Source organism: Rattus norvegicus, chromosome 14 (assembly GCF_021556685.1).
Source record: "Rattus norvegicus strain SHRSP/BbbUtx chromosome 14, alternate assembly SHRSP_T2T, whole genome shotgun sequence".
In the NCBI taxonomy this organism is placed as follows: domain Eukaryota; kingdom Metazoa; phylum Chordata; class Mammalia; order Rodentia; family Muridae; genus Rattus; species Rattus norvegicus.
In genome coordinates this window covers 101504731-101517389 of record NC_141547.1, presented here as the reverse complement: position 1 = coordinate 101517389, position 12659 = coordinate 101504731, and the positions used below count along the sequence as shown (strand labels likewise).

Genomic DNA, 12659 nt, shown 5'->3' with positions numbered 1-12659 from the left:
CAGGATCCGCAGGTCTGATGAAGGTGCAGGAGAGGTGAAAATGGAGGTCCCCTGGGATAGTAGGCTACTCAGGACCTTGAGTAGGCATAGGCATAAACTTTTTGCGGTCTACTTTTGATAAGAGTTCAACCTCTCCTCTAGCCCCCCACCCGGCAGAGGCAGTGGAAAAGAAAGGTTATTAGAATATGGGGGAAGTGGACCTGTTCAGCAATAGTTCCTTGGGGGCGAGCTCGATCTTTTTTCTCAACAGTTCAGTCCCGTAGAAAACACAGCAGCTTCAGACCAGTCCTCTAGGCACGGCAGACCCCAGGCATGGACCAGCAGTTATAGTTCAAGCCTGAAGAAACCGCCATGCTTACCCACTAGCCTAAGGCAAGGCTGCAGAAGGAACAAGCTGCTGCAGGAACCCAGGGCAAGTTTCTCTCAATGTCAGTGAGCCTAACTATGCTATTATGTAAGGTGAACCAGTACACGTGTATCTTTAGGGAGGAATAGCGAGGTGGGGCAAACCAAACCAATGCTCGGTGCTCGTCTCACACAGTCTGTGGAGTCACGTTGATAATTCTTCATCACAGGTCCTTCCGTCTGTCTGTCTGTTATATCCAAACATCCTCTCCGCTGTGCCTGCTTCAGGAAAACAGTCTTTTGTGTGTCTGCTTTAGCAAGGCATCCTTTCACCCGTGTGCCCCAGCAAAACGTCATTTGACATAACTGACTTTCCAAAGAAGCCAGAAGTTTCCACTTCAGCCTCTCTCTGGTTTTTCAATATAGGGTTTCTCCACATAGCCCCAGCTATTCTAGGATGTGCTCTGTGAATCAGGCAGGCCTCAAACTCAGAGATCTGCCTGCCTCTGTTGAGGTCTGGGATTTGCTGCACAAATCACTCAGACCTCAATCTCAGTCAAACGGGGCTGGTTTATTGGGTGCACACCCCGAGGCTAATGGATCAGGGACTCAGTATAGACTCAGGAGCTACACTGTGACCCTGGGCCAGAGTCCTACAGATATTTTTAAGCCTGAAATCCATGAACATCTGTGCTATGTTATTCCACCAATTAGGACTTAGTGATAGGGGACTTCCTTAGGAACATGTCTTCATGATACCCTTTCCTCATTGGTTGGGTTATTCAACTGGTGGGGCAAGTTGACTTACCTAGCGTCCATGTCCCAACTTGTCAACCAGGATACTCACACACATGTCCCTTTCTGCCAAATAGGATGCCAATTCCCCAGGAGGCCTTGGGAACTTAAAACTTTATTCAACCCCTATTTAAAATGGAAGTCGCATTCCAAATGGCTTCTTACATTGGTGCAGGTGTCTTTCTCATGTTGGGGTCCATCCCGAGGGCAGCTTATATAGGCAAGGACCATAAAAGCTCCTATAAAGAAGAAACCTCCATAAAAGCAGGGGCAGGAAGTGCTGCCTGGTGTGGTTCGGGTTCAAGCTTATTGTGACTAAAGTGGTTCCAACTGACCTCTATGTGACTGGTTTCCAAGAACCCCAAAGCATAGGACATAATAGAACATGCAATCAGCTGGGATGTGAGAAGGTTTCCTCATAACAGCGGCTGATGACTGGCTGCAGGCACAAAAGAAAATGGCCACACTTATGCTAGGAGAGCAGGCCTCAGCGGCCTCTGCCTCCGCAGTGCTGGGATCAGTGCTGTGTGCCACCGTTACCAGCTCCAATTTCCTTTTAAAAACGATTTCAGCTGGGTGTGGTAGTGCAAACAAATAAAAAAGGTTCCGCCTTAGTTTTTAAATGTTTGTTTTTGTTTTACGTGTGTGTTTGCCTGCAAGGATGTGTGTGTACCACATGCCTACATGGCACCTAAGGAAGCCAAAAGAGCACATTCAACCTCCTGGAGCTGGAGTTATGGGACGTTGTGAGCCATTGTGCAGGTCCTGGGAATTGAACCCAGGTCCCTGAGAAGAGTAGCAAGTGTTCTTAACTACTGAGCCATTCCTCTAGGCCTTCCCCAAAGTCTTTTTTTTTTTTTTTAAAGATTATTTATTTAATGTATGTGAGTACACTGTAACTGTCTTAGACACACCAGAAGAGGGCATCAGATCCCATTACAGATGGTCGTGAGCCACCATGTGGTTGCTGGGATTTGAACTCAGGACCTCTGGAAGAGTAGTCAGTGCTCTTAACCACTGAGCCATCTCTCCAGCCCCCAAATTCTTAATCCCTAGCATGATGACCAACTTCTTTTTTCCGTTTTTTGAGACAACGCTTCTCTATGTAGCCCTGGCTGTCCTGGAACTACTCTGTAGTCCAGGCTGGCCTCACACTCAGAGATCCACCTGAGTCTGCCTCCTAAGGGCTGGGATCAAAGGCATGCAACACCTCCGCCCAGCAATGGTCAACTCAACTCTTGTAACACAACATCTGAATTGTGTTTTCCGTCCTTAACTCTTCCAGAGGAGTTAGTGCTTGCTATGTTAACTGGTCTGGAATGCAGGCAACCTTCCCCCACCCCACCCCCACCCCCGGCCCCCAACAAGGGCTGACCTTGACAGGAAAAATTCAAGTTCAAACTCCACATCCTCAGTGGTCACTGCTACCTTGATTGGCCCATTGATGCATGTGATTTGACCAAGGTAGACACTCAAGGAATTTTGACTGGTGCTTAATATAGCTCTTGGCTGGGGGAGCTCGCATTAAATCTTCAGCAGCAATCTTAGACTCTTCTGCCATGACTCTGTTTGGTGCTCTTGTTGGACTCTGTACCCGGCACTTTACTGGACACGTGGAAAGAGCAAACTCTCTAGGTACCGCCTGAACAGTTGTATTCGAAGCCCTTAACACAAATGTCTACTGAGCTGGGAGAAATGCGGGTCACAGGATAAGGAAGAACGCTCCTGTGACAGGTTTAAATAGTAGTCAGTGGTCAGGTTGGTTGTTCTTAGCCCAGGCTGGCCTGGAACTTTTGGCAATCCTCCTGTCTCAGGTTCCCAAGGGCTGTATTACAGGCGTTAAACGCTATACCCGGGCCCCGGGGGGGGGGCGGTCCTCTTATTTTTAGCAAAACAAACATTTGTCTGAACATGCTGTACCTGTCTTTAACGCTGGCACTCAGGAGGCTGGCACAAAAGGGCCGCCGTGAGTGACCCGGACCACAGCAACTCATAAAAGAAAGCGCCGAGCTGGGGCGACCTTACACACTTCAGAGGTTTAGCCCATTATCCTGGAGGCCTGCAGCCAGACGTGGTGCTGGAGAATGTCTGGGAGTTCCACATCTGGACCCACAGGCAGCAGGGAGAGACCCTGGGCCTGGCTCAAGCAACTGAAACCCCAAAGTCCACCTCCAAAGACACTACCATCAAGGGCACACCTCTAATCCTTTCAAATAGTGTCACTCCCTGGTAAACAAGTATTCAGTGGCCTGTGGGGCCATTCTTTTTTTTTTTTTTTTTTGTTCTTTTTCTTTTTTTACCCTCGGAGCTGGGGACGGAACCCAGGGCCTTGCGCTTCTTAGGCAAGCGCTCTACCGCTGAGCTAAATCCCCAACCCCCTGTGGGGCCATTTTTAGTCAATCCTCCACAGGCTTAGGTGCAACTAACTCAGTTGGCACGGAGCTCGGAGCTCGTCGCTCGTCTGTGGTGCAGAAAGTTCTAGGCTCATCCCCTAACCCTTTTTGGGGAGATGTGAGACAGGTTTTTTTTTTTTTTTTTTTTTTTTATATAATAGCCCTGGCTATCCTGAAATCGGCTTTGTAGCCCATGCTCACAGAGATCCACCTGTCTGTGCCTCCTGAGGGCTGGGATTAAAGGCATGCATCACTGCACCCGGCCCTCCCTAACTCTCTAGTATGTGGTCGTGTACCTATAACCCCAAAATCTGCGAAGCAGAGAGGAAGATCAGAAGTTCATGATTATGCTCAACACCAAGTGGATTAGGACCCAGCCTGGCTACATCAGACCCTGCTGTAAACAAACAAACACCAACCAAGTAAACAAACAAAAAACCCAAACAACACAAACACTCGAACGAGCCTGCTATGGTGACCGTCCCTTAATCCTAGGACTTGGGAAGCAGAGACAGGTGCATCAGGAACTCAAAGTCATCCTCCGTGTCCTAGGGTTAGCATGTCATTACTGTGAACAGACACCATGACCAAGGCAACTCTTATAAGGACAACATTTAACTGGGGCTGGCTTACAGGTTCAGAGGTTCAGTCCATTATCGTCAAGGCAGGAGCATGGCAGCATCCAGGCAGGCATGGGACAGGAGGGGCTGAGTTCTACATCTTCATCTGAAGGCTGCTAGAAGACTGGCTCCCATGTGGTTAGGAGAAGGGTCTTAATACCCATGCCCACTGTGGCACACTTCCCCCAACAAGGTCACACCTCTGAATAGTGACACTTCCTGGGCCAAGCATATTTAAACTACTACACTCCTCTTTTCTTTTTTGGGGTGCTGGGCTGGAAGCCAGGGCTATAACCCTGAGCTACACCCCCAGCTCCTGGATATCTGTTTTGGGTTTTATTTTTTTCTTGTTTGTTTGGACATCTATTGTTCTCTAGTTTCTACAAGACAGAGTTGGTAACTCCAGCTCTTTCTTATGCTCCCTAAGAGCTCTCAGTGTTTCTTTTGTTTCGAAGTCCTTCAGTTTGGGATAACTGAAACATTTATCACACATTTCCCTTTCTCCAGACATATGTTCCCAGTGAGACACCGCTTCAAGAATTAAAAGGTTAATGAGCAAATGACTTACAGTTTCAATGTTTTAGTGTGTGGGTGCCATTTAGGCAGCAGAATAAAGCTAATAATTGCTCTCAGACTACATGGTGGCTGACATATGGTTCCTTGGTGAATTGTATCTATATAAACTTTGCCTGGAAACTGTATCCATATAAACTATGCTTTGAAACCACGAACTGAAACTTCCTAGATTGCTTTGGTAAATCTGTCATCCAATTATCTGTCTGTCTGTCTACCTATCATCTATCTTTATCACTTATCTCTATGCGTAGCTCAGGTTGGCCATAAACTTACCCTCCTTCTGATCCCAAGTCCTGAGGACTGAGATTACAGATGTCTACCCTACCTTCAGCCTTCTTCCTGAGACCTTCAGTTTGTTGGTTGATTGCCTTTTTGATTTTGTTTTTGTTTTCGAGACAAGGTAGCTCAGGCTGGCCTCCTCCCTGTTTAGCCTAGGAAGCCTTCACATTCCTGAGCCATCTGTTTCCACATTCCAAGTGCTAGGAATGCAGGTGCGTATCCTCACAGAGGTCCTCATCGCCAGGTTTCTAATACTTGCATTAGAATGTGTTCTCTGTGATGCGTACACCTGGATTTAACTAGCCAGTTATAGAAATGTAGGATGTTGTCTTAGTTAGGGTCACTACTGCTGTGATGAAACACCATGACCAAAGCTCTATGGGGTTTATGTCTCAGTACAGATCAACACCAAAACCAAGACAGGGACTCAGGCAAGGCAGGATCCTGGAGGCAGGAGCTGACACAGAGGCCATGGAGTTGTCTGCTTGCTGGCTGGCTCCTCATGGCTTGCTCAGCCTACTTTCTTATAGAGCCCAGAAACACCAGCTCCAGGATGATGGCACCACCATCAATGGACTGTGCCCTCCCTCACCAATCACTAATTAAGAAGAGGCCCTAGAACTCATAGAGATAATTTATTGATTGTGGCTCCCTCCTTTCAGACGACTCTAGCTTACATCATGTTGACACAGACCACCCAGCACACTTCCTGAAGTTGCCTTTTTCAGGCATTTTGTCATGGCAGTGAGAGAAGAAGTGAGTCACAAACCAAAGGACATAATGGGTGTGCCTGTTCCTTTCTGAGTGTGACTGAGCTAGTCAGGGGGTTGGAGAGGCTCTTCCGCAGTTAAGAGAGCTTTCAATTCTTGCAAAGGACCTGATTTGGTTTCCAGCACTGGCTTGCGGCTCATAGCTATCTATAACTCTACTCCAGGGCACCTAATGCCCTCTTCTGGCCTCCCTGCCAAGGCTCCTGCATGTACTTTGTGCACATAAATTAATGCGTGCATGTACTTACTCATGAATAAAAATTTAAATTAAAATATGTATAGACTTATTTTTATGTATGTGAGTGTTTTGTCTGCATGTACGTCTGTCCACGTGTGTATGTGCGTGGAGTCCACAGAGGTCAGAAGAGGGCATCACATTGTTGGGGACAGGAGTTGCAGAAGATTTGCAAATGGAGTTACAGATTCACTGTGTTGTGGATGCTGGGAAGTGAATACAGGCCATCTGCAGGAAGAGTAAACTCTCTTAATCAATGGAGCACCTTTAAAAGCCCCTCAAAGGGGGTTGGGGATTTAGCTCAGTGGTAGAGCGGCCCTGGGTTCGGTCCCCAGCTCCGAAAAAAAGAAAAGAAAAAAAAAAGCCCCTCAAAGGTACCCCTCCTCACCTCATCCTGGTGCTAGAGATTGAAAGCAGGGCCTCACACAAGTTAGACAGTGCCTTCTGCTGTCGCTTAGATGCTGTCTACCAACCCAACAAGGTGTCTTTAGGGAATAATCATGTGTACCACAAAGATTCTGGCACAAAGATTTACTTGTAAAAGTGAAAAGTTACAAACGTCTATTCTGTTTAGTTTTATGTCATCTTGACACAAGCTAGAGTCCTCTGGAAGGAGGGAATCTCAATTTAGAAAATGCTCCCATAAAATCCAGCTGTAGAGCCTGGGCAGTGGTGGCACACACCTGTTATCCCAGCACTCTGGAGGCAGAGGCTCTGAGTTCAAGGCCAGCCTGGTCCACTTAGAGAAACCCTGCCGGGGAGTTGGGAGTGGGGAGAAAAGAAAAAAATAAAAATGAAGAGTATGTGTGCTATTTCCTGAATTGTTGATTGATGGGTAGTGCTCATTGTGTTTAGTGCCGCTCTTGGGCAGGTGGTCCTGGGTTCTATAAGAACGCAGGCTGAGCAAGCCACGAGGAGCAAGTCAGTAAGCAGCACCCCTCCACGGCCTCTGCATCAGCTCCTGCCTCCAGGTTCCCGCCCTGCCTGACGTCCTGTCCTCCCTGCTTTTGACGTTGAAACTATATGGAGCTGAGTGAAATAAACCCTTTCCTCCCACGTTTTTGTTCATAGGGTTTCACCCCAGCAAGAGAAATCCTAAGACAGTGATGGTGTGAGGGGACGCAGTGCATCATGGGAGGAAAGGTATGGCACAGGGAACACATCTGCAATCAGGATGTGGGAGAGAGTTGCCTGTCCAACTCTCCTGCTCCTTCCCCCTCAGCTCAGCATGGACGCTCAGCCTACATTCTGGGGTTTAAAATGAGGTTTCCCCTCTGTGACGGTTTGTATATACTTGGCTCAGGGAGTGGCACTATTAGAAGGCGTGGCCTGTTGGAGGAAGTGTGTCACTGTGGGTGGGGCCTTAAGACCCTCCACCTGGCTGTCTGGAAGTCGGTATTCTGCTAGCAACCTTCAGAACTCTCAACTCATCTGGCCCTGTGTCTGCCTGGACACTGCCATGCTCCCACCTTGATGATAATAGACTGAACCTGTGAACCTGTAAGCCAGCCCCAATTAAATGCTGTCCTTTATAAGAATTGTTTTGGTTGGGCTGGAGAGATGGCTCAGCAGTTAAGAGCACTGGCTGCTCTTCCAGAGGTCCTGAGTTCAAATCCCAGCAACCACCTGGGGCTCACAACCATCTGTAATGGGATCTGATGTCCTCTTCTGGTGTGCATGAAGACAGTGACTCTGCAGTCACTCACATACATGAAATACAAAACGGTTGTCTTGGTCATGCATTTGTTCATAGCAGTAAAACCCTAAGACACCCTCTTCAGTTAAGTCTTTCTGAAAACGCCTTTAGAGAGATGGCCTAACGTGTGTCCTAGGTGATTCTAAACTTAATTGTGTTGACAGAACGGTAAATATATTAAGTGCATGTTTCTGTGTCTCCCCTTAGCTAACACTTGGTATTACAATACAGAAATGGTTTGCCAGGGTTAAGAGTGTATGTATACATTACAGACTCTACCATGCAGTTACCTCTACGCTTGAATCACAGCCCTGGGAAGATACGTGCACACATGTAACGTAAGTGCATATATACACGTAGCCAATTTGAAAGATAAAGTTACTTTAATCTCTCTCTTTGGGGCAAGGCCTCATTGGCTGCTCTGGAACTCTTGACTGCTCTGGAACTCATGTAGAACAGTGGTTCAAACCTTTCTATTTTTTTAAATTTTTTTTTAACTTAAAAATTCTTTTCTTGTGGTTTGCACATAGGTCTGTGTGAGGCTGTCAGATCCCCTGAAACTAAAGTTACAGACAATTGTGAGCTGCCCCGTGGGTGCTGGGAACTGACTCTGGGTCCTGTGGCAGAGCAGCCAGTGCTCTTTTTTTTTTGTGCCAATTTAAATAGTTTTATTATTCCATGTTACTTGTTTTGGGTCCCTGTGGAACAATGCTATACCCTCTACTTTGACGTAATCGACCTCTTCAATGGTGGGGCCTGAAGAAGCACCACCAGATGGAGGAGCTCCTCCACCAGGGAAGCCACCAGGCATTCCTCCAGGCATGCCACCAGCACTCTGGTACAGCTTGGTGATGATAGGGTTGCAGACCTTCTCCAGTTCTTTCTGCTGATGCTCAAATTCTTCCTTCTCTGCAGTCTGGTTCTTATCCAGCCAGCTGATGATTTCATTGCACTTGTCAAGAATCTTCTGTTTGTCTTCATCATTTATCTTGCCTTGAAGTTTCTCATCCTCAACAGTTGCTTTCATGTTGAAAGCATAAGACTCCAGCGAGTTCTTAGATGAAACCTTATCCCTCTGCTTCTCATCCTCAGCTTTGTACTTCTCAGCTTCTTGGACCATGCGCTCGATATCCTCCTTACTCAAGGCGGCCCTTGTCATTGGTGATGGTGATCCTGTTCTCCTTTCCTGTGCTCTTATCTACAGCAGAAACATTGAGGATGCCATTGGCATCAATGTCAAAAGTAACCTCGATCTGAGGAACCCCACGGGGTGCTGGAGGTATGCCTGTGAGCTCAAACTTCCCAAGCAGGTTGTTGTCCTTGGTCATGGCCCTTTCACCTTCATACACCTGGATGAGTACACCTGGCTGGTTGTCAGAGTAGGTGGTGAAAGTCTGGGTCTGCTTGGTGGGAATGGTGGTATTGCGCTTGATGAGGACAGCCATGACTCCACCAGCAGTTTCAATCCCAAGGGAAAGAGGAGTGACATCCAAGAGTAGCAAATCCTGAACATTCTCAGACTTGTCTCCAGATAGAATGGCTGCCTGGACAGCTGCACCATAGGCAACAGCTTCATCAGGGTTAATGCTCTTATTCAGCCCTTTTCCACTGATGAAGTCTTGCAGAAGTTTCTGGATCTTGGGGATTCTGGTAGAACCATCCACCAGGACAATATCACGGATCTGTGACTTGTCTAGTTTGGCATCTCGAAGGGCCTTCTCTACAGGGTCCAGTGTGCCACGGAACAGGTCAGCATTCAACTCCTCAAACCGAGCACGGGTAATGGAGGTGTAGAAGTCAATTCCCTCATAGAGAGAATCAATCTCAATACTGGCCTGGGTGCTGGAGGAGAGGGTGCGCTTGGCCTGCTCACAGGCAGTGCGGAGACGCCTGCCTGACAGCTCTCTTGTTCTCACTGATGTCCTTCTTGTGCTTTCGCGTAAACTCATCAATGAAATTGATGATCATTCGTTTATCAAAGTCTTTCCCACCCAAGTGGGTGTCTCCAGCTGTTGATTTGACTTCAAAAATTCCATCCTCAATAGTGAGGATTGACACATCAAAAGTGCCACCTCCCAAGTCAAAAATCAGCACATTCCTTTCAGCCCCGACCTTCTTATCTAAGCCATAGGCAATAGCAGCAGCAGTTGGCTCATTGATAATTCGAAGTACGTTGAGGCCAGCAATAGTTCCAGCATCGTTTGTTGCCTGTCGCTGAGAGTCGTTGAAGTAAGCTGGCACTGTGACCACAGCATTGGTAACAGTCTTTCCAAGGTAAGCTTCTGCAATTTCCTTCATTTTTTTCAGAACCATTGACGACACTTCCTCAGGATAGAAACTTTTTGTCTCCCCTTTGTATCCGACTTGGGCCTTGGGCCTGCCTGCATCATTCACCACCATGAAGGGCCGGCCAGTGCTTCATGTCAGACTGAACAACAGCATCATCGAATCTACGTCCGATCAGACGTTTGGCATCAAAAACTGTGTTGGTGGGGTTCATTGCAACCTGATTCTTGGCCGCATCCCCAATTAATCGTTCTGTGTCGGTGAAAGCAACATAGCTCGGTGTGGTGCGGTTACCCTGGTCATTGGCAATTATTTCCACCTTTCCATGCTGGAAGACACCCACACAGGAGTAGGTGGTGCCAAGATCAATGCCAACTGCAGGTCCCTTAGACATGGTTGCTTGCGTGTAGGCCCAGCTGTGCTGATGACGAGACCACACAGAGACCCCCGAGAGCTGGCACCGAGTTCAATGAGAGCAGCCAGTGCTCTTAACCGCTGAGCCATCTCTCCAACCTCCCTCACCCTTCTTAATGCTGAGACCCTTTAATGTAGTTTCTCATGTTATAGTGACCCCCCAACCATAAAAAAATTATTTTTGTTGCTACTTCATAACTGTAATGTAGTCATCTGTGTGTTCTGATGGTTTTGGACAATGCTGTGAAAGGGTCATTTGACCTCCACAAAAAGGCTGTGACCCACAGGCTGAGAACCACTGATGGCCTCAAATTCACAGTGAGCCGCCTGCCTCTGTCTCCTAGCACTGGGATTGCAGGCCCAAGGCACCAGGTCTGCTTCCTTAGACAAAATCTTAAACTAGCACATTGCTTTGGCTTTTCTCATTTCCTTCAGTGATTTTTCTCTAGGCGATGATTGCTTTCTAAGCTTTCTAATACTTCAGTAACTAGTGGAGTCCTCTTCCCAGGGAGTACGCTTGTCTTTTAAAAGATTTATTTCATGTATGCGAGTACACTGTCGCTGTCTTCAGACACACCAGAAGAGGGCATCAGATCCCATTGCAGATGGTTGTGAGCCACCATGTGGTTGCTGGGAATTGAACTCAGGACCTCTAGAAGAGCAGTCAGTGCTCTTAACCACTGAGCCATCTCTCCAGCCCACAAATTAGGGACTGGAGAGATGGTTCAGCGGTTAGAAGCACTGACTGCTTTTCCAGAAGACTGACGTTTGGATCCCAGACCCAAGTGTTATCTTACAAGCCTCTGTACCTCCAGTTCTGGGGGGTGGGGGGTGTCCATGCCCTCTTGTGACCTCCTCAAGCACTAAGCAAAACACATTCATACATTTAAAAAATTGGGTTTTTTTTTTTTTTTTTTTTTGAGGCAGGGTCTCATGTAGCCTAGGCCTTGAATCGTTGTGTAACTGAGGGTGACCTGCAAAGACCACCTTCCAAGTACTGAGAGGTTTGAATAGGTTTGACCCCCACAGACTCATGTGTTTCAAAGCTCAGTCATAGGGAGTGGCACTAATGGGAGGTGTGGCCTTGTGGGAGGGAGTGCATCACTGTGGGGGCAGGCTCTGAAGTCCCCTATGCTCAGGCTACACTCAGTGTGGCACCTAATCTGTAGCTGCCTGCAGATCAAGATGTAGAACCATGGGCTTCTTTTCCAGCACCGTGCCTGCCTGTACCATGCTCCCACCACGATGATAATGGACTAAGTCTCTGAACCTGTAAGCCAGCCCCAGTTAAATGTTTTCCTTTGTAAGAGTTGCCATGGTCATGGTGTCTGTTCACAGCAGTAGAACCCTAAGACAACAGGCTTGTATTCTGTAAGCCCTGCTCAGGAGTCACATCTGCTGTTTTCTTTACTGGGAATGGTGTTTTAACTGTAGAGAGAACTTCCAGGTTAACAGATTAACCCACAGCAGTTAAAGCTCGTGGCCCAGCGTGATTTCCGCACGTGCTGGAGACTCTTAATTCCAGATGCTGTTTCAGGAAATTAATCCTGCATCATGCTGAAGGCCTTTGAATTTGAGAACAAATCCTGGAATGTTAAACAGTTGCTTCTTTTGTTTGAGACAGAGTCTCTTATCTGGTTGGAGCTCACCTTGAATTTAATCCTCCTGCCTCAGCCTCTAAGTTCTGGGTTTACAGAAAAGTGCCCCTTCACCAACTTTCCCACATCACCCATGTGACCTAAGGTCACTTAAGGCTGTTTCCTACCCCACCTGGCAAGTGACTCCTCTTTCCTTCTTCTTGCTTTCTCAATTGTCCTGTGTCTTTCTAATGCACTGTCCTGGCCTGGGGTCCTCATAGTTGTCACTAGGGAGAGCAGCTGGCAGAACAAGAATGTTCTGTGAGTCCTGGAAGACTTTTCTCTCCATCCACACCCTCACAGCAATGATGTGAATGTTCTCTGCCCTCAGCCAAAGGGGTCAATGTATGGGATTTGCTGAATTGCAGCAAACAGGCTGGCAAATTGCTATTTATTTATTTATTTATTTATTTATTTATTTATTTATTTATTCATTCGTTCATTCTTTTGTTTTTCAAGACAGGGTTTCTCTGTGTAACCCTAGCTGTCTGTTGACCAGGTTGGCCTCAAACTCAAAGACCTGCCTGTCTTTGTCGCTGATCGCTGGGAATTAAGCAAAGGCCTTATACACTCAGGGCAGCCCTCTGCCCAGTGTCCCAGCTTGCAACTCTGG

At 47.3% G+C, this 12659-nt stretch overlaps 1 pseudogene across 1 annotated transcript; it reads right to left on the bottom strand.

Annotated features, from left to right (window-relative positions):
• Positions 1–8356: 8356 nt before the first annotated feature.
• LOC108352813 (heat shock cognate 71 kDa protein pseudogene) lies at positions 8357–10442 on the bottom strand (annotated as a pseudogene). The gene has a single exon (XR_015637639.1). The product of XR_015637639.1 is annotated as a heat shock cognate 71 kDa protein pseudogene (transcript).
• Positions 10443–12659: the final 2217 nt, after the last annotated feature.